This window comes from Chlorocebus sabaeus, chromosome 12 (genome assembly GCF_047675955.1).
Source record: "Chlorocebus sabaeus isolate Y175 chromosome 12, mChlSab1.0.hap1, whole genome shotgun sequence".
Taxonomy (NCBI): domain Eukaryota; kingdom Metazoa; phylum Chordata; class Mammalia; order Primates; family Cercopithecidae; genus Chlorocebus; species Chlorocebus sabaeus.
In genome coordinates, this window is record NC_132915.1 from 108,814,413 (window position 1) to 108,836,435 (window position 22,023).

The 22,023-nt window shown below is 48.7% G+C and overlaps 1 pseudogene; it reads right to left on the reverse strand.

Annotated features, from left to right (window-relative positions):
- Window positions 1-7,591: 7,591 nt before the first annotated feature.
- On the reverse strand, window positions 7,592-11,621 carry LOC103239701 (transcriptional regulator Kaiso-like; annotated as a pseudogene).
- Window positions 11,622-22,023: the final 10,402 nt, after the last annotated feature.

Sequence of the window (22,023 nt, forward strand, 5' to 3'; positions counted from 1 at the left end):
AGTGAGTCCTTTTTGGTGAAAGGGCTCAGAGATGTGGCTAAAGCCTGTACCAGCCTTGCACTTCCACGAGGGAGGTGTTACCCTTGTGCCCCTTTCACGGGAGAGGAAGGTGAGGCTGGAAATGGTGAGTAAGGGGCTGAGCTCGCTCAGAGGTTGCACAATCCCGACTCACACCCGCCAGCAATGTTAAGAGGCACTGGGAGATGAGAAGGGCTGAGGGCGCCACGCCAGGGGTGGACCGGGTCCGACCTTCCCCCTCCTTTGAGCCTCTCTCCTTCCTTCCTGTGTTGGCCTTTGGAGCCCACAGTTTCAGTGTCTGTCACAGACCCCACCGCATACCCAAGCGCTGCTGAGGACTTTAACTCTGGCTTTTGAATTTTCAGTGCTTTCTGATTATTTGTAGACTCAACATCAGAAGAGGCTATATGCCCTAAACTGAACACAGTATATTTTCATTGCAGATCATTTTACATTTTTAAGAAAAAATGCAATTTGTCTACAAAGTCACACCCTCCAAAAACAAAACAAAACAAAACAAAAAACCTCCCTAGGGATAGTGACTGGGCTGCCGTCAGGTGTGTAACAGATTTGGGGATAATTCCCCCATCCCGTTGCTTTTCACTACTCTGTGGCCCCCGCATCCTTCAGGGCAGGTGGCCTTTGCCTTGTAAGCATCATATATTTTGGGGGCATTTCCTGGGCATCTGGTAGACCCATAGGTGAGAATGGCCCCAGTGGTACTGGGCAGATGTGTGCACTGGGACGATGTTAGTGCAGGAAGTCAGGGCCCCGTCAGGGCTGTTGGTGGCTGATGTGGCATCCATTCCCCTCCCTGTATCCCCCAACACACCAGCACCCTCATGGATGGTAACTGCACTCCCCACTCCAGGGCTTGTCTGATTGATCTAATGGGGTGCCGTCCCTCTTGTCTGTGATTGCTCTGGAATGGGCCAGGAACCCCAGAGAAGAAACATGCAGAGGGCATATGAGAACCACAGCAGGGGACCCAGTTGGGATGAGTCAGCCCTAAGGACCTCGAGGAGACAGGCAGGAAGCGCCCAGTCCTTGACACCATCACGGAAACCTGCCCCACACCTGGACTCCAGCCACATAGGCAGGTAGGGCCAGGTGGACTCAGCAGCGGAAGGCAAAGCATGGTGCCTGGCATGGATGCCACGTGTGTTGAGCTAGCTATGCTGTGGACAGGGCACTGGGGACAGGGCACAGTGGACAGGCAGGGGATGTGGGCACTGGGAGGGGGAGTGATGACTGGTGTGAGCACCCCTGGAGAGGGTGGTGCTGGGTAGCGAGAAGTCAGGGAGGCGTGGGGGCTTGGGACCGCCACCGGCCACGTCAGAGCAGCATGGCTGCTGATTCCCAGCAACACGGAATGAGGCCACTTGGCAAAGCAACAGGACATATCTTTGAAATGGCAGCATTTGACCTTTAAAACAGAGGCAAGCTGTACCTGTCTCAAAACGATTAAACCCTCACCCCAAACTATTATGCGGCTCACTGCACCCATGGAAAGCCAACATCAATACTAGCGTGCATGCTGTTGTCCCTGGCTTGGCTGTTTTATGGGGAAATGGATATCAATCATGCAGCTCACTGCACCCCTGGAAAGTCAGCATCAATACCTGCATGCATGCTGGCCTCCCTGGCGTGGCCGTTCTTTGAGGTCGCTGGCTCGAAGCCCCCAGTACTGCCAGACGGGGAACCTGGCAAACCCAGGAACTCCAAGGCTCAGCTCAACAGCCACACCCTTCCGTAGGCCAGAGGAAGCAAGAGCTTTATTTATTTCTCACTGTTCTCAGGGATTCATTGTCTTTGTTTCTGTTTTTTGTTGTGTCTTGTGTTTTGGGAAGGGAGCCATGTCATAGGTTACTATAGAAACAAGCCCCAAACTAGATGGGTGACGAAGCTGTTATTCCTCAGGGAGGCTCTTGGACTTGAACCGATTGCGGGGCCATTCTTTAGAAAACGGCTGTTTTTGCTCTGGGAACATTTTAAAATTATTTCTTCTTCCTTTGCCTCAGCTGGGAGGAGCATCACACTACTGGATCACCTCTGTTCACTTTTTCTTTTTTTTTTTCCTTTTTTTTATTTATCCAAAACCCAGCCTGCCCATCACAGGATCATGTGTGAAAAGAGGGCTTCGTGCAGGTGTTCAGAAGAATGTTTTCAGTTTGTATTCATCTCAGAAAATGCTTGTGAAATGATGTTAATAAAGAAAACAAGATGCCAGCGTGCACATTCCGCCTGGGCCTCACGCAGCCCGGGCAAAATGTACCAAAATGTCAGCATGGAAAGGATTCACAGTGATCTCTAACTTCCTTTTCATACTTTTATCAAGTTCTTACTATTTATTTGTTTGTTTTTAGAGATGGGGTCTCACTTTGTTGCCCAGGCTGGTCTTGAACTCCTGGGCTCAAGCGATCCTCCCGCCTCCACCTCCTAAAGTGTTGGGATTGAAGGTGTGAACCTCCACGCCGGGCATTGCTTTTTAAGAGCATATATAACTTAGCCATGAGAAAAACAGCAGCATTTTTCAGCAACAGTAAAAGGGAGAGAGGTGAGAGAAAGGCCCCCCAGCAGAGCTGGGCCAGGGTTGGGGGAAGAACCGGGGACAGTGAGAACAGTGACTCCAAATTCAGCCCCGGGCCCCGCCTGCAGGCCTGGCCAGCTCCTGGCAGGGTGGCCCCGCCAGGGTGAAGGGCGGCTGTCCGCGGCCTCCAGGTCACCAGCAGGGCCTGGCTTATGATCTATGAACCCCCGCCCCATCTAGAGGCTAGGGCTGTAGATGGGGAGAGGATTCGGTTACAGAGGGCAGGGTGGAGGGGAGGATAGAAAGGGACCAGGGAGGTCCAGGCCCAGTGGGGGCTGAGCTGAGCGGGGGAGGCGGGGCCGAGATAGGCGGGGCCGAGGAGTGGGAGGAGCGTGGCAGGAGCAGGTCCAGTGGGGCAGGGTCAAGGCTGTGTTGAGGGGCGGAGTGGGCGTGGTCGGGGCGGGGCCGGTAGGTGGTACCCGGCGGTGCGCAGCTGCACCCAGCCTGGAGCTGGGCAGACAGGCTGACCCAGCGACGCTGACCACCTACGTGAGCTTCCACTCAGCTTCAAGGCTGTGGGGATCGTTTCTTAGCCAAGGTGAACGGCCCTGAGCCCTCCGATGGGCTCTGAGGGTTTCAGTGTTTATTCTAAATGGGCTCCAACACGGAGTGCTTGTGCGCTCAAGAACCAGCTGGCCAGGAGCGCCTTCTCTCCCCAGTCACCCAGTGAGAAAGATCTGGAATGTTCATCCGCGGTCTTCCCAGTGGTCCTCTCCTGAGCACCCTGGGCATGGAGTTGGGGGACTGGGCACGCTTCTTCAGTGCGTGGTACTTTCTGTCCCTCCCAATGGCATTGGTCTCTCCCAAATTCCTCAGGCATAGGAACAGCAACAAGAGCAACTCACATTTCCCAAAGCTCTCTGGGGGCACGGCAGCGCCCTGGGCAGAGGGGAGACCTGCCCAGCTCAGCGGGTAGAAATCCCAGTGCTGCTTTCCGTGCCCCCCAGACTCGATGACTGCCATACTTACCAGCTGGGGGAGCTGGTGAGCACTGCCAGTCTCCAGTGTCCACCCTTACTTACCCCGGGGCAGTGCTGCTTACAGCACGGGGACTCCGAAAGGCAAGGAGTTAAAGGCACACGGATCCTAGCACTTTGGGAGGCTGAGGCAGGTGGATCACTTGAGGTCAGGAGTTCAAGACCAGCGTGACCAACATGGTGAAACCTCGTCTCTACCAAAAATACAAAACATTAGTCGGTCGTGGTGGCAGGCAACTGTAATCCCAGCTACTTGGGAGGCTGAGGCAGGAGAATCACTTGAACACAGGAGGCGGAGGTTGCAGTGAGCCGAGATCGTGCCACTGCACTCCAGCCTGGGCAACAGGGCGAGACTCCCTCAAAAACAAAACAAAACAAAACAAAACAAAACAAAAACAGGCACACAGAGCAGGCGTCTGGAAAGCAGATGGAAGCGAAATGGGACCTTCCTCCTCCGAGCCTCCTGTGGATAAAAGGTCAAAGCTGGGCACTTCCCCTTGGCTCAACGGGGCTGCCGCCCTGAGCCCCTTTCATCATCCTCCCCACAGCCCTGAAAGTTCTGTAACTCCACTTTAGGGATCAGGGATTCTCGGTCCAGGGCCTGAGCTGTTTCTGGAGCTTTTACTCTGGACAGTGTCGGGGAGGGGTCCCTGCTGCTTTCAGGTCTGGGCACTGCCCAGGACACCAGGGCTAGGCCGGAGTCGGGCTGCCTGAGATTCTGAGGCTGCCCTCTCTTGAGCCCACGGTGCTGACTGGGGATCCTTCGTCTGGCAAACTCAGCACAAAGTCAGGAAAACAAAACGGTGTGCACAGAATGACACATTTCATGTTTTTGAAAACCTTTTGGCTGGGCTCGGCGGCTCACACCTGTAATCCCAGCACTTTGGGAGGCCGAGGCGGGTGGATCACGAGGTCAGGAGATTGAGGCCATCCTGGCTAACACGGTGGAACCCTGTCTCTACTAAAAATACAAAAAAAAAAAAAAAAAAAAAAAAATTAGCCTGGCCTGGTGGCAGGTGTCTGTAGTCCCAGCTACTCGAGAGGCTGACGCAGGAGAATGGCGTGAACCCGGGAGGCGGAGCTTGCAGTGAGCCGAGATGGCGCCACCGCACTCCAGCCTGGGTGACACAGCCAGAGACTCTGTCAAAAAAAAAAAAAAAAAAAAATTTTACAGCTGCGCATGTGTGTGAAAACAGGAGGCAGCACTTCTGCCGCCCCACGTGCCGGTAATGCTCCAACTCCTTTACTCCTGATTCCCAGACCCGGGGCAGGCTCTACTGTCCTCTCCATTTTACAGGCAAGGAAACTCAGGCTTGGGGTTAGAGACAGAGATGGCCTGAAGTGAGTGGGTCAGGAGCCTGGGACCTTTGGCTCCAGGGTGCTACATTCCCCCCACCTACACTCCCAGGTAGAGGAACTTTTGTTGGGGGTGGGTGGTTACTTTCTGCTCATCTCCTTCCTTTTTTTTTTTTTTTTTTTTTTGAGACAGGGTCTGGCTCTTTCCCCCGGGCTGTAATGCAGTGTCCTGATCACCGCTCATTGCAGTCTTGAACTCCAAGGCTCAAGTGAACCTCCCACCTCACCTTCCTGAGTAGTTGGGACTACAGGTGAGTGCCACCACACCTGGCAATTTTTTTTTTTTTTTTTTTTTTTTTGCGTTGTTTGTGGAGATGGGGTTTCGCCATGTTCCCCAGGCTGGTCTCAAACTCCTGAGCTCCAGTGATCCACCGACCTTTACCTCCAAAAGTGCTGGGATTACAGGCGTGAGCCACCGCACCCAGCCTGTCTTCTTCTATATGACTTTATTTTTCTCCCATGAGCACTTATGACTCCTTTAATCATGAACAAAAAAAACCTTCCTGTTTGGAGTCCAGTCAAGCAAGGAGAAGGAAGCATGAAGGAGGAAAGCTCAGCTGGGGAGAGTGTGTGAAGCTTAGTGACCACCCAGTGAGCGGGGGCGCCCCAGCCAGGCAGTTGCTCAGAAGCACAGCTCCAGACACAGGGACCCATTCTTTCTAGAAACTTCCCAGAGGCCTGCTGCTTCCAGCGGGAGGTACTTGTTGTGATTTGTATGAGACATGAGTTGTCCATTTCCTCTTCCTCATGACCAAATGTGTCTTTCCAATTACAGTCATTGTAAAAATGAAATGTGAGTGAACACGATGATTCCAGGGCAATGGCTGTCAACTGTGGCTGCTCTGTAGAGTCATCGGGGAAACCTCAAAAGATACTGAGGCCAGCTGGGCTCAGTGGCTCATGCCTATATTCCCAGCACTTTGGGAGGCTGAGGCGGGAGATTGCTTGAGCCCAGAAGTTAGAGACCAGCCTGAGCAACATAGTGAGACTCCATCTCTACAAAACCTTTTAAAAATTAGCCAGGCATGGTGGCACTGTAGTCCCAACTACTCAATAAATTGAGGTGGGAGGATTTCTTGAGCCCAGGAGTTCAAGGCTACAGTGTGCTATGATTACACCACTGCATTCTAGCCTGGGCAACAGAGAAAGACCTCATCTCAAAAAAAATACTGATGCCTGGGCCAGGCAACTAAATCACAATGTTTAAGTGTGGGGCCTGGCAAAGGGAATGTTAAAAGCACCCCAGGTGACTCTAATATGCAGCCAAGGTTAAAACTGTTGTTTTCTAGAGAGAGGGGGGCGTGGAGCAGCAAAGAGAACAGATTTGTTTTGCTTGTTCTTTCACTATTTCTTTAGGTTCATTAATCAAAAATGCTTGGATACAAAGAGGGGAACAACAGACACCAGGGTCTACTTGAGGGTGAAGTGTGGGAGAAGGGAGAGGATAAAAAAAAAATACCCATTGGGTACCATGCTTATTACCTGGGTGACTCAGTAACCTGTACACCAAACCCCCGAGACATGGAGTTTACCTGTATAACAGTCCTGCACATGCTCCCCTAAACCTGAGATAAAAGGCTTTTTTCTTTTTTTCTTTTTTTTTTTTTTTTTTGAGTTTTGCTCTTGTTGCCTAGACTGGAATGCAATGGCGCAATCTCGGCTCACTGCAACCTCTGCCTCCCAGGTTCAAGTGATTCTCCTGCCTCAGCCTCCCAAGTAGGTGGAATTATAGGCGATCACCACCACATGTGGCTAATTTTTATATTATATATAAAAGGTTTTTTTTTTTAATCAGGAATACTTAGCATAGTTTATTTTCATTCCGGATATTGCAGTGCATTTTTCCTGTTCAACATTTCCACAGATCTTTAAATAAAAATAGAGCAAGAAACAGGCACCTCAAGGATGGCCATTGTTACAGCATTCGCCTGAGACTGCCACTTCTGTTGAGAAGTCACAGAAACCTCCACCCAGGCAGGTACCGAGAACAGCAGACCCAGGGATGACGTGCTGAGTGGCAGCTCCAGAGGCTGCAGAATCTCCTTCGATCCCTGAGCGGGAGCCCGAGTCACCACCCTCAGTTGACACAGGAGGAAAACAAGGCCCAGAAGGTCCAGTGACTCAGGCAGCAGCAAAGCTGCAATTTCAATGCCAATTTGTTTCCAAAGCCCAAGCTTTTAACCATCACGCTTTAGGACACCATGCAGTACTCCAGATTCGTTATATATTTTATTATTTATTTATTTATATTTTTGCAGGGTTAAATCATTTTATTTTTGCCTTAAGAATCTCTAAAAACCTGTGGTGACTCACACATGTAATCCCAGCACTCTGGGAGGCTAAGGCGGGCAGATCACAAGGTCAAGAGATTGAGACCATCCTGGCCAACACGGTGAAACCCCACCTCTACTAAAAATACAAAAATTAGCTGGGCATGGTGGTGCACACCTGTAGTCCCAGCTACTTGGGAGGCTGAGGCAGGAGAATCGCTTGAACCCAGGAGGCGGAAGTTGCAGTGAGCTGAGATCGTACCATTGCACTCCAGCCTTCGTCTCAAAAAAAAAAAAAAAAAAAAAAAAAAGAAACTCTAAGAACTAATATCAGGCAATGATTAATGAAATGTAGAAATTAAAGTCATGACAGGGAAGATTATAGAAGCATGAACATCACAGTATTGGGAGAAATGAACAAGGTTTCATGTGGTTGACCAGCCAGGAAGCTAGTGCTGCTGAGTTGGCATTTAACTCTTTAGAATATGCATGCCTTGACAATACAAAATACCTTGGTCAATGTTTACCATCTTTATCTTTTTGGTACAATAGGGGAAAATGTGGTGTTATTTCTTCATAGTGGTTGTGTGTGGGGGATCGTTACCACTAAAATCATAATGATCATTTATAGCACATTTTAAAGTTAGTCTTGCAAGATTGTTATGGCATTTTAAAATCTCTGTAGTTTGAGCATTTTCATTTTATCATTTCTATTAACAAATTACTATTTCAAATAGTTCCTATCCAGAATATTTACAGGTAATTTAGCACAGGAGCAAATTTGAAGCTAACTTCAAAGAAGAAAAAAAAAGTTCAATAGCCAGAGAGCTAAGTATAAGATAGAAAAACCACATAGTAATTTTAAACAGCATCTTGCTACAGATTTCCAATCCAATGAATACCAGGAATGAAGGATTTTTTTATCCCAAAGAAGTATTTCACATGAACTCTGAACCTTGGTTATGGAAACTTCTAGAAAAACTGAAGACCCTGAGACACAAGTAAGTAAGAGTCTTCTGGCAAAAATGCAATTTAATTTTCCAGTTTCCCTCCTTTCAGAAAATTCCAGAAGATACCTTCAGTAGGCACAGAGTTTATATGTCATACTCAAAATTTACAAAGTAAGCAGCAGCAAATAATTACATCCCTATCATTCAGAATGGATAGTTTTTCATTGCAGAATTAGTTCCTGGTTTGTCGTAATAGGCTTGCAGAAACTGCCAAGTTTTATCATGCAAACTAATTGACCTAGTAATTGAATCTGAAAGATCTGGAAGCTCTGCTGGCATCAGTGTCATTTACATTGGTAGAAGTAATCATGTCTAACTGGTGAAATAGCATTAATAAAACTCAAACAAATTTCCATTGAGAACATTTCAGAGTGCACACTATAGTCAAACAGCAATGTTATAAATACCTATACAGAAAAGAAACAGATAGGGTGATTCCAGAGATCACAGAGTCTTAAGTTATAAGGTAATTTCAAATTTCCCAAGGGTTGGTTTACAAAACGGTTTGAAAGTCTAGACTTACAGAACAGAAAACAGACAAATGCACATCACTCTACCCCTTGGCAAGCAAAGGATTTTTTTTTGTTTTGTATTATTGCGTGAACTGATGCCTGATACCCTCAGCTACCGACTTAAGAAACGCTGAAACCACTACCTTCAAATCCAGCTTGCCATCAGAAGAACGATGTATACATGAGAAATTATGATTAAAGCTTTAAGTTCAAAGTCAAGTAATACACTATTTTTAAAAATACATGGTAAGGAGAAAGAAAATATCTATGTTGAGCTAAGAAATACTTAAGCGAGGTTACAAATTACTAATAACTATGCACAACAATCTTTTCCAGTATCAATTTTTTCCTTTGCAAAAAAAATCATTTACAGACATTCAACAAGTTAATTCTGTTATAAATGACAGGACATGTATATGTTCCAACCTGCTTCCTTTTAGTACTAGCACAGTGTGGTACCAGCACTTCAGTTAAGTGTTAACTTTATTTTCTAAGTGTTTAAATATGTGTTGTTTTTGTTTTTGTTTTTTGAGATGGAGTCTCGCTCTGTCGCCCAGGCTGGAGCGTTCACTGCAAGCTCTGCCTCCCAGGTTCACGCCGTTCTCCTGCCTCAGCCTCCCAAGTAGCTGGGACTACAGGTGCCCGCCACCACGCCCGGCTAATTTTTTTGCATTTTTAGTAGAGACGGGGTTTCACCATGTTAGCCAGATGGTCTCCATCTCCTGACCTCTTGATCTGCCCACCTTGGCCTCCCAAAGTGCTGGAATTACAGGCGTGAGCCACCATGCCTGGCCTAAATATGTGTCATTTTAAAAAGAAAAAAGGTGATATTTATTGTTGTTAAGAAAAATGGGAACTGACAAGCCTAAATAACATTCCTTATGTAGTTTCTGATCGCTATAATACTGCAGCAATTTGCAGATGAACTAAAACTGATTTTTGAAGGGGTAAAAACCGAACAGATCTTGCTGAAAGGAAAATACTAGAACACTGATTCAACTATTTCAAATAAAGACTTCCTATTGGAGATTCTAAGTAATATGAACATTTAAAAACATATGCCAGTAGGCTCCCACCCAAAATACATAAAAGTCTTACCTATGGAATCTATTATTTACAAGGATTTATACATAAAGATTCATTTGGTGGTTTTCAAATTCAAAATTTGAACATTTTCATGGGAATATTTCCAACCCTAAGAAGCAAAAAGGAAATCTCCATTCAATTCCATTTTCTATCATATGACAGCCACAGAATTAAAAATACATGCAACAGAACTTTTCACATCCTCCTGTCTGAATTACAGAGATTTGTTTTTTTGCCCACAGAGTCCATATTGCAAAGGTATAAAGTGGTCTATCCACCAAAGTAGTTTACAGCCGATGGCAACGAAAGCAAGGATCAATTCTAATTAGCTCAATCTAATTCGTTCTTCAGATGAGAGACTTGTCTACATGGCTGTTTTTGTGGAGGGAGGACAGCAGGAAGTTGCTGTCCACCTGGACTAGTAGAATACACAGCGCAAGTAGAGATTTATTCTGACATTTTCCAGAACAACTCTACAACTTCTTATTTACTCTTTATGCCATCTACAAGACACAGCACACATTTATTGTCTCAACGTTAAGAAAACCGAGAATCCAGCAGTAAAGTGCTGACATGGAAGGGGAACGTTGTAAGATGTACTAGGGTAGGCTAATAACTCCAATAGCTATTTTCAAAGAACATTCAGACTGCTTCAGATTCTATTCAGAAAACTACCTCTCCAAGCTTTTTATTTTTTGCCTCTTTTAAATGAGCTGAAAGCTAACTATATAAACAGATGCTTGCAGCGGGAGAAGGTCTCACCTCTACCCAAACTTTCAGAAAAATTTGCTTCTAAAACTTATCAATAAATAATCCCACTCCACTACCTTCAGATAAGGTGGCAGGTCAAATTAATTTGTTTGCCCCTTAATTTGTTTTACTGATCTTCTGAAACCCCTGCCTCATCATCCAAAAACAAAACTTTCTAGTTTTTCAAAGGAGTTTAGTAAGATTCTGGTATTATAAATTCAAACTCAGTACTGCCATCTGTTACATTCTGTTTTAAAATGGAATCATTTTCCTTCTGAATAAAAATATCTTCCCAGGTCACTGGCTTGTTCTGAGTAGATGTTGTGGTCCCTACTGGAGGTTCTTTTCCAGTGTCAACCTTATACCCAAAAGCATCCTCATTTATTGCAGGCATAGTGCTTGATCTCTCAGAAAGATACGCATGTTGTCTGATCTGTCAAGACTTGTGTGGTTGTAAACGATAAAGCTTTGAGTCCCCAGAAGGATCTTGACTGTGAAAGGACTTTATATGTTTAGACATAAACTGAGAGTTGGTGAAAGATTTGCCACAGGCCAAACACTGACACCTTCCCTCCTCTATGTGATGAATTTCATGCTTTGTGCAGTATTTTTGCAAGAAGAAACACCTTCTCAGAGTAATGGCACAGATACTTCTTCTCCCAAGAATGAATGTGATAATGTCTCTGCAAGCTTGTCAGACAGACGTATGACCTTTTGCATGCGATACAGCTATACCCTTCCATCTACTCTGAACTCATAGTGATCATCATGTTTTACTTTCATATGTTTGGTTTTTTGCCATCTCGCTGCCAGACGTTTCTGGTATTTCATTCTCAAGTCTGGCCTCCCCTTGATCAGGGTCATCTTTGACAGTGATCACTTTGTCATAAGTATCTTCATCGGTATTTGCATAAACCTTGCAACTAGTCGACAAGCCTTCCCTCCATTAGATGTTTGGATCCTAAGCCTGGATCATTTGTATTTCTAGTAGTTATATCTGAAATTTTTCAGGAATTGGAAAGCAGTTCTTGGAGAAGTGTAAGAACCTGCATCTTCTATATTCATAATCCATCAATCTGGTATTTGAGGAGGTATCAGCCCAGCCACTGAGAAGAGCTGATGGAAGTAGGTCCTAGAAGCCGAGGGAATATTCTTGTGGGTCCAGAATTTTCGGTCTTCCATGATCATGGGAACATCACAGAAGAGTCCATGGCCATGTTGCTCATTCGAGGAGGTCAGCAGACTGCCAGAGTATTGACTGTCTGTAGCAGAAATCAGTTTTCTCCTCTCCATGCCTGCTTCACAGAGCCACCGCTTCTCCTTCTTGGGTCACAGGGAAGGCTGGGAGTCCCCCAGCAACAAGAAGGGCGCTCCCCAGTGACTCCATCCCTTCCTTAAATGTCGCTCCAGTCTTGGTCGATGTGGATGCAGCCGCCGCCTCATTATATTTTTTAAAAAACACGAAAAGTCATGTCATATTCTAGCCATATAACAAATGAACCAAGAACTGTTTTGGATCCCAAATTCCAAACACAGCCAAAAGCGTGTAAGCATTGTCTTAAATTCCAAGTCATTGGTTCAGATGAAACCCGGGAAGCTGAAAATCCACTAAATCCCATTTTTAGGAAGAAGAAAAAACCACCCTGCCACAAACCAGCAAACTCATCCTACCTGTATGTTCACAGGGATGTGATGTGCAAAGCAAACCCTGACGTGTGAAGGCAGCTAAGACAAAGAGCTGGCCAGGTCCCTGCCCGGCCATCCCCCATCACAGTACCTGCTGAGGCTGCAGAGCAGAGACCCAACGCACAGACACCCAACCTGCAGGCCACGGGCGGGGCTTCTGCCCAAAACCAGCTGTGCCAGGCGCCATCCTGACACCTGCCCACCCTGACAGCTGCCCGCCCAGGAGAGCAGAACACAGTGGGAGATCCAGGGCCTTCCTCGGAAGAGCACCGGGAGATCCCCTGTCTCCTCCGCAGGCTCCTCTCTCCAGGCCAGGCCTGCCCTTCACAGCACAGAGTTCACCCTTGGTGTCCCCAAGGCCCTGCGCTTCTTGGGTGGGCCGGTGTCTCTCTGACTTTCTCTCTTTGGGCTTTCCGGTAACCCTGGCCCTGTAGGGCAGTTCTGGCACTTGGGGAAGCCTCTAGAAAGACCGTGGGCAGAGGCAGCGATGACCCAGGCCCACCCAACCCCAGAGAGCCCTGGGGACATGCCCTGCCTTCCGGGAGAACTGCCTGGTGCCTCCGTCAAGCAGATCCTGGGGGCCCTGTGTGGGGGTCAGATCCCTGTCCTCAAGGAGCCCCCTTGGTTCTGGGGGAACGAAGTATGGGTGGTCGGCATCAGCCATTCTCCATGCGGGGACACTGAGGACCAGAGGGGCACATCCAGCCTGGGAAAGCCAGACCACGTGAAGCTCTTGGCATCGTCCTCACCTGCTCCGTCAGCAACACCACCCCCCGGGTGGCAGCTGGGTGACCCCATCTCACAGCAGGGCAAACAGGGCTTCAAAAAGTCCCTGTGCCAAGCAGAGCTGGGACTCATGTTGGGGTCCGTGCCGGGGGTGGTGGAGAATGAAAGAACACACAAAAGACAAAGACACACAGAGAACATGGCGGCCGCACTCAGAGCCTCCGCCTCACTTTATTTATACTCCATAAGCCCCACGTCAGCAGAAAGAATGCAATGCAAAACAAACTTTCTTTTCCCAGATGTAACCTTCTACTCAGTTCCTTGTTTCTATGCTCTTCCTTATCTGCCCGCCTTCTTGGCGCCTACGGGAGTTCATTGAAAGTTCAATTGGAGATACTGTCCTTGAGCCTTATCTATTCTCAGCATACTGTTTTCAAAGGCCCCTGCAACTCGAGGCCACCGGATTTGGTGCAGAGGAGAGAACTTGGATCCAGGGACAAGCTCTGCCAGCAGGAAGGACAGGACTGGGTGATGGGAGCCAGTTTTGGAATAAAAATCTGCAAAGGAGCCATCTGTCCAGAAAGCGCCACAGAAACAGAGTTCTCAGTGGCAGCCACCATTCCTTGAGGGCCTCCCATGTGTCTAGCACTTTCCAGAGGGTTCTCTCTGATTCCTCCACACAGACCTAGCAAGGGCAATGACTGCCGGGCCTGGGCTGCAATGGTGGGCTGGGCTGCAGTGTTGTGGCTGGGCTGTAGTGGTGGACAGGGCTGCAGTGAGGGGGCTGGGCTGCAGTGGTGTGTCTGGGCTGCAGTGAGGGGGCTGGGCTGCAGTGGTGAGGCTGGGATTCAGTGGTGGGGCTGGGCTGCAGTGGTGGGGCTGGGGTGCAGTGGTGTGTCTGGGCTGCAGTGGTGGGGCCAGGCTGCAGTGGTGTGTCTGGGCTGCAGTGGTGGGGCCAGGCTCCAATGGTGGGGCTGGGCTGCAGTGAAGGGGTTGGGCTGCAGTGAAGGGGTTGGGCTGCAGTGAAGGGGTTGGGCTGCAGTGGTGGGCTGGGCTGCAGTGGTGGGTCTTGACTGCAGCAGTGGGGCTGGGCTGCAGTGAAGGGGCTGGGCTGCAGAGGTGGGCTGGGCTGCCATGGTAGGCCAGGCTGCACAGGTGGGACTGGACTGCAGAGGTGGGCTGGGCTGCCATGGTAGGCCAGGCTGCACAGGTGGGACTGGACTGCAGTGGTATGTCTGGGCTACAGTAGTGGGGCTGGATTGCAATGGGATGTCTGGGCTACAGTAGTGGGTCTGGGCTGCAATGGAATGTCTGGGGTGCAGTGGTGTGTCTGGGCTGCAGTGATGGGGCTGGGCTGCAATGGTGGGGTTGGGCTGCAGTGTGGGGCTGGGCTGCAGTGGTGGGGCTGGGCTGCAGTGTGGGGCTGGGCTGCAGTGGTGTGTCTGGGCTGCAGTGTGGGGCTGGGCTGCAGTATGGGGCTGGGCTGCAGTGTGGGGCTGGGCTGCAATGGTGGGGTTGGGCTGCAGTGGTGGGGCTGGGCTGCAGTGTGGGGCTGGGCTGCAGTGGTATGTCTGGGCTGCAGTGTGGGGCTGGGCTGCAGTGGTGTGTCTGGGCTGCAGTGTGGGGCTGGGCTGCAGTGGTGTGTCTGGGCTGCAGTGATGGGGCTGGGCTGCAGTGTGGGGCTGGGCTGCAGTGATGGGGCTGGGCTGCAGTGTGGGGCTGGGCTGCAGTGATGGGGCTGGGCTGCAGTGTGGGGCTGGGCTGCAGTGGTGTGTCTGGGCTGCAGTGATGGGGCTGGGCTGCAGTGGTGGGGTTGGGCTGCAGTGGTGTGTCTGGGCTGCAGCGGTGTGTCTGGGCTGAAGCGGTGGGGCTGGGCTGCAGCGGTGGGGCTGGGCTGCAGTTTTGTGTCTGGGCTGCGGTGATGGGGCTGGGCTAGCACTTCAGGTGTGGGTCTCTCAGGCCTGATAAACCAAATGCCCTGCACCAAGGAATCCACATAGAAGCCTGACGGGGGTGGCTACTGATGGCTCAGGCTTCTGCACCACTTGCCCTGGGATGTGGGGGCTCCGTGAACCCTAGTATTGTTACCAGAAAGGAGTCCCAATCCATACCCCAACACAGGGTTCTTGGATCTCGGCTGACTATACTAACACTTATTTCTGGATTATATGTTAAACAACAGGTGGACTGTTTGTGAGTTTTCCAAGAAAGGGGAGGGGATTTTTCTGAACTGAGGGTCCCTCCCCTTTTTAGACTATATAGTGTAACTTCTGGACGTTGCCATGGCATTTGTAAGCTGTCATGACGCAGGTGAGAGTGTCTTTTAGCAGCTAATGCATTACAATTAGTGCATAATGAGCAGCGAGGACGACTGGAGGTTACTTTTGTCGCCATCTTGGTTTTGGTGGGTTTTGGCCGGCTTCTTTACTGCTTCCTGTTGGATCAGCAGGGTCCTGGTGACTTGTATCTCGTGATACTAAACCTGCCAACCTCCTATCTGATCCTGTGACTAAGAATGCCTAACCCGAGAATGCAGCGCGGAAGGTTGAGCCTCATTTTTCCCAGCCCCTACTCAGCATGGAGTCGCTCTAGTTCACTCGCTGGTGACAGCGATGATCTGTCCTTTACTGGGGCTCAGCCTTCACCCACTGAGGGACTCTGGATGGGAGAATGTGTTTGCTTGGTGGGGATGACCAGCCGAATTTCCCAGCCCCTGTGATCCAGAGGCTCTTCCAAGACACTGAGACTGGAGAGGAGTGGGGGTTCTAGATGGGGGTGGGCATGAGAGGCTGGTGATGGCTTCCTTTTCAAGAGGGGATTTAGCCTGCAGGAGGACAGCTTTGACCCTCTATGAGTTCATGTCTGTTCCAACCAATCAGTACCTGTTACTTGGCCACCTCTGACCCCCCAAACTGCCTTGGAAAACCCCTACCTATAAGCCTTTGATGAAATGATTTGAGTACAAACTCTCTCTCCCACGTGGTGTGGCCTGCCTGTGTCTATTAAACTCTTTACTGGAATACAAGGTCTTTATTTGGGGAGGAGGCAGGAAGAACCCCTTGGGTGGTTACAAAAGGCAAGATGAAATTCCGTTGAAAGGTAGAACTCCAAAGGAAGAGGTGGGGTCTGTGTGTTTCTTCTGCCACCTGAAATAATTGAAAGCCTCAAAATCCAATGTTACAGAGTTCTAAGTTTGAGGACCACCACTCAGAAAACACAGACTCTAAAGGAATGGGCTCGGTGCTCTGAGGTGGAGGGATTAGGGCTTCACTTAAATGGGAAAATACAAGGTTTAGCATGATTACATTTTCCACGTTGCAGGGGCCTTTGAAAACAGTATGCTGAGAATAGATAAGGCTCAAGGACAGTATCTCCAATTGAACTTTTAATGAACTCCCGTAGGCGCCAAGAAGGTGGGCAGATAAGGAAGAGCATAGAAACAAGGAACTGAGTAGAAGGTTGCACCTGGGAAAAGAAAGTTTGTTTTGCACTGTGTCCTTTCTGCTGACGTGGGGCTTATGGAGTATAAATAAAGTGAGGCGGAGGCTCTGAGTGCGGCCGCCATGTTCTCTGTTTGTCTTTGTCTTTTGTGTCCTTTCATTCTCCACCACTCCCGGCACGGACCCCAATACCACGTAAGATTGGCTTATGAGTTGCAGCAATTTGTTTGGTTATATCTTGTTCCCTTCGGGAAAAGTATATTTAACATACTGTTTTATGGTATTTGATAGGCATGGTGTCTTCTGTGCCATCCTGTCTGAGTTGGGTACAAGAAAATAAAGAAGTTAATTTGTAACAAAAGGTCAGGAACTAAGAAAGGGAAGGGGTCTTACATCTGGTGCCATTTAATCTTTCATAGCATTTTACAAAACAAGAAAGGAAGAGCGTTAATCTATAATTAGAGAAGCAAAGTTCACAGCGACTTGCTGCTTGACCAGGGTCTCACAATCACGTTGCTTCGGGGCTCAAAGTAATTTAAAGTTCCAACAGCTTTAATTTGACGAGTTTATTGTCGACAAAAAGAGTCAAACTCTGCAAAATATTTGAAGAGATTTATTCTGAGCCAAATCTGAGTGACTATGGCCAGAGACATAGTCCTCAGGAAGTCCTGAGAACATGTGCCCAAGGCAATCTGGGCACCACGCCAGGCGCGGTGGCTCAAGCCTGTAATCCCAGCACTTTGGGAGGCTGAGGTGGGCGGATCATGAGGTCAGGAGATCGAGACCATCCTGGCTAACTCGGTGAAACCCCATCTCTACCAAAAATACAAATAATTAGCCGGGTGTGGTGACAGGCGCCTGTAGTTGCAGCTGCTCGGGAGGCTGAGGCAGGAGAATGGCGTGAACCTGGGAGGCGGAGCTTGCAGTGAGCTGAGATTGCGCCACTGCACTCCAGCCTGGGTGACAGAGCCAGACTCCATCTCAAAAAAAAAAAAAAAAAACAAGAAAAAACAAACAAACAAAAAAACACATTGGTTCCGTCTAGAAAGGTGGGACAACTCGAAGGTGGAGTGGGGAGGTTCCAGGTTAGAGGTAGATTCAAATGTTTTTTATTGACAATTGGTTGAAAGAGTTATCACTAGAAAGGAATGTCTAGGTTATAAGGGGTTGTGGAGACCAAAGTTTTATCATGCAGAGGAAGCCTCCAGGTAGCACGCTTCAGAGAGAACAGATTGTAAATGCCTCTTATCAGACTTAAGGTCTGCGTTGACGTTTCATGTTGGTCAGCCTTTGCTGAATTTCAAAGGGAGGAGGACATAGATGAGGCATGTCCACCCCACCCCACCTTCTCTTCACAGCCTGAACCAGTTTTTCAGGCTAACTTTGGGTTGCCCCGGCCAAGAGAAGGGGTCCATTCAGATGGTTGGGGGAGTGGGCTTAGAATTTTATTTTTGGTTTACACTATTTTCAAGCTTTTAACACCATGAGCCATATTCTGCCAGGTGTGGCCCTGGGAAGGGGCCCCTTACCATGTGACGGGAGGTGCTACCACGGCTAGGCAGCTACTCGCCATCAGGCCACAGAAGAGCCTCTTGGACCTGGGGAAGGACCTGTGAGACTCTGTGAAGAGGAAGAGTCAGTTTTGAATGAAACCCATTTTATAAACAAGAAAAATTAGAAAACTCTTTTCAGAAGGTGGTGGGGGTTGAGGAGGGGGACCCAGGGGCACCTAAAGGCTAATTCTTGCTAGAGTCATTTACATTTTAACTTAAATTTTCTAATGTTGTGAATAGACTTAATTATCTGTTCACAACTTTTAAAAATGGCTAAACATGGCTGAGCGTGGTGGCTCATGCCAAAATCCCAGCACCTTGGGAGGACGAGGCGGGTGTATCACTGAGGATAGGATTTTGATACCAGCCTGGCTGATATGGTGAAACTCCATCTCTACTAAGAAATACAAAAATCAGTCATGTGTGGTGGCAGGCGCTTGTAATCCCAACTACTCAGGAGGCTGAGGCAGAAAAATCGCTTGAACCTGGGAGGTGGAGGTTGTAGTGAGCCCAGATTTCACTACTGCACTCCAGCCTGGGTGATAGAGTGAGACCCGTCTTAAAAAAGAAAAAAAAAAAAAAAAGGAATGGCTAAACATTACTTTTAAAATCAAAACCATTTCAAAGCCCTTACTTCACTGGATTCTCAGCCAGGGCTGCCCCCAGAGCAGAAGGCAGCTGTGGGAAGCAGAGGGGTGGCCTCACCTCCACCTGGAAGATTCCTGCTCAGATCCTGGGTCACTTGCCCCACTGATGATGCCCCAGCTGCTCCTGCTGGGAAGCCAAACCCAGAACCCCCTCAGGTCTGGTCCCCACTCCACCCCCAGCACCCCTAGTGCGGTCATGTGGGAGGATGGGGCCCGAGGCTGCAGGGGCGGAAGTAGGTGGGTCAAGGCTCACTTCGCCCGCCTGCAGGTGTTGGTCTTTGTTTTTTAAACCAAACAGAGCAGATAGACGCAAGGAAGCAAAAATGACTCAAACTCTGGGTGAGCCAGAGCCCGTGGAGGCGGCAGCTCTCCCAGCACTGGGGACATGCCCAAGGCTGGCTTTGGGGTCAAAGAATAATCAAAGATGACACTTTGGGGCTGCCCTCTCCCCAGCCCTCCTGGGCAAAGTCGGTGCATCCGAGGAGTCAGCCTGGACTCAAACCTCTGACACCCGACCGCTGTTGGCCTTGGTGCCAGGACCCGAAGGGGTGAGAGGACACAGGGAGGGGTGCGGAGGGGGAGAGCAGCTGGACTCTGCCCAAGCAATTTAGGCGCCTGCCTCGTCTGTGGTCCCCCCCACCCCCAGCTCACCGAGCAGTGGAACAGCCCCTGGACATCCCCAGGGAGACGGGGCCCAGGGATTTCGGTGAGGCCCTGTGCCCAGGCTGGCTGCGCCCCACCTGAGGGAAGAGTCACTCCAGTCCCTCTGGGCTGGTCCATGTGCAACCACGGTAGGACACAGGTCATCTCCATTGAAACGCAGAGGGAGGAAGGGTGTGCCTCCCTGCTCCTTCCCCACCCTCGCGGGGAGGGGCGGTTGCCCTTAGCAACGGGATGCCCACGTGGGATACTGGAAGTCTCAGCCTACCCCACCCCACCCCTCCAGGCCCGGTTTCTCCTGGGTGCAAAGGGTTACTTCAGAGCTGTTGGGCCTCCACAGCAGTACATTAAATGTTCTGGAAACTAGGAGATGTGGCACTGATGTACAACGGGCAGGAATAGCCATCCTGTCCTCCTGACCCCGGAAAAACCAACTTCTGTTTGGAAGGAGCACAGGGTGGCGCCTGGCCTTTGGAGTCAGGAAGAACCAGGCTTAAGTAATAGAACTGCCTGACCTCCAGCTTGTCACTTCAGCTTCCAGGTCTGTTCTTGACTTGGGTTGACTGGGTGGGGCACATAAGAAGCTGCATTCATTCTTTCTTGCCCCTCAGGCATCCTGTGCTCTCAGGGTGCTGGGCGCTGTTTCAGGTCCCAGTACACAGCACAGAGGGAAGAGAGTGCCTGATGGCATGGTGATTGGTCTTAGTGGGGACAGCTAGACACTAAACCAGGAGTTCTGTCACGTCAGTTGGTGATAAATTCACTTGAAGAAATTTCCACTTCCAGGCAAGGTAGAACAGATGCACCTGTCCCCATGCCCTATACTAAGGACAGTTAAAATCCCTGTATATTTCCCTGGATATTACACATACGTATATAACTACATATGTAAATGTATATATATCAAACACTAAAAGGTGGAGAGAAGAAGGCAGACCAGGTAGGGACCTTGGGACCTGAAGAATGACATGACAGGAGTTCCCTGGATTTTCTTTCTGCCTCATATATCTGTGACTACGTGCTGGAGAAGCCGGCAACATGAAACACCAAAAGGCACAGACAAAAAACAACAACAAACCCAACAAGCTGGCCTTCAGCAAAAATAGCTAGGCAAGAAGAAGAAATAAAAGTTATCCAAATTGGAAAGGAAGAAGCTAAATTGTCCCTGTTTACAGATGACATGATCTTAAAGAAAACCCTAAAGATTCCACCAACAAGCTGTTAGAATAAATGAAATCAGTAAAGTTGCAGGATATAAAATTAACATACAACAATCTGTAGCATTTCTATACCCTAACAAAGAAATCAAGAAAACAATCTCATTTACAATAGCTACAAAAAATACTTGCGAATAAATCTAACCAAGGAAGTGAAAGATATGTATGCTGAATACTATAAAACATTTGTGAAAGAAATTGAAGATACAAATAATTAGAAAGTTATCCCATGTCTGAGATCAGGTGCCAAAAAAAGGACATCCCATGTTCATGAATTGGAAGAATATTATTAAACTGTCCATACAACCTCAATCTACAGATTTAATGCAATCCCTATCAAAATTTCATTGACATTTTTCACCGAAATAAATAAAATAATCCTAAAATTCGTATGAGGGAGTAACACCCGCTCCACAGTGGCCAAAGCACTGTCAGGTGCCACACGCAGCCTGTAGGGACATGTGGACTGCAGTACTGGCCCCACCTAAAGTACCGTAGAGGCCCAAGAGACATGAGCCAGGGCCATTTTAACTGTCAGTAATGGCCACAAAGACCCTTAAATAGCCAAAGCAATCTTAAACTAAGAGCAAAGCTGGAGACAATATACTACCTAACTTCAAAATATACTACGAAGCTATAATAATCAAAACAGCATGGGATTGGTATAAAAACAAACAGACCAAAGGAACAGAATAGAGAGCCCAGAAGTGAATCCATGCATTTACAGTCAACTGATTTTTGACAGAAATGCCACGAAACACAATAGAGAAACGATAGTCTCTTCAATAAATGATGTTGGGGCCAGGTGCAGTGGCTTATGCTTATAATCCTAGCACTTCAGGATGCCGAGGTGGAAGGACCACTTAAGGCCTTCCTCCAGGCTCCGGAAGAGACCTCCTCCATGATCCCTTGTTTAAGGGGAAGCTTCCTCAGGACCTCACTGTGGGGGCTGAAGGTGGCCGCCCCTCCAGGAACTTATGCCCCAGGCACTAAATTCCAGCTGCCTAAGTCTGTGTGCATGCGTCTGTGTTTGTGTGCATGTCTGCATGTCTATGTATCTGTGTGTGTGCATGTCTGCATGTCTATGTGTCTGTGTGTCTGTGTGTTTGCATGCATGTGTCTGTGTGGTCTATGTGTCTGTCTGTGCACTTCTGTATGTCTTTCTCTGTGCATTTTTGCGTGTGTCTCTGGGTGTCTCTGTGCATGTCTGTCTATATGTGTGTGTCTTTGTATCTGTGTCTGTGTGCGTCTGCGTGCATGTCTTTCTGTGTGTGTCTTTCTGTGTATGGCTGTGTGTCTGTGTCTCTGTGTGTGTCTCTGTGTGTCTATGTAATGGTGCGTCTCTGTGGCAGGAAGAGGTGTGTGCGATTGTGTGTCTGTGTCTTTCTGTCTGTGTAATGGTGTGTCTCTGTGGAAGGGAGGGGGTGTGATTGTGTGTCTGTGTGTGTGTCTGTGTACATCTGTGTATGTAACAGTGTGTCTCTGTGGTGGGGAGGGGGGTGTATATGATTGTGTGTCTGTGTCT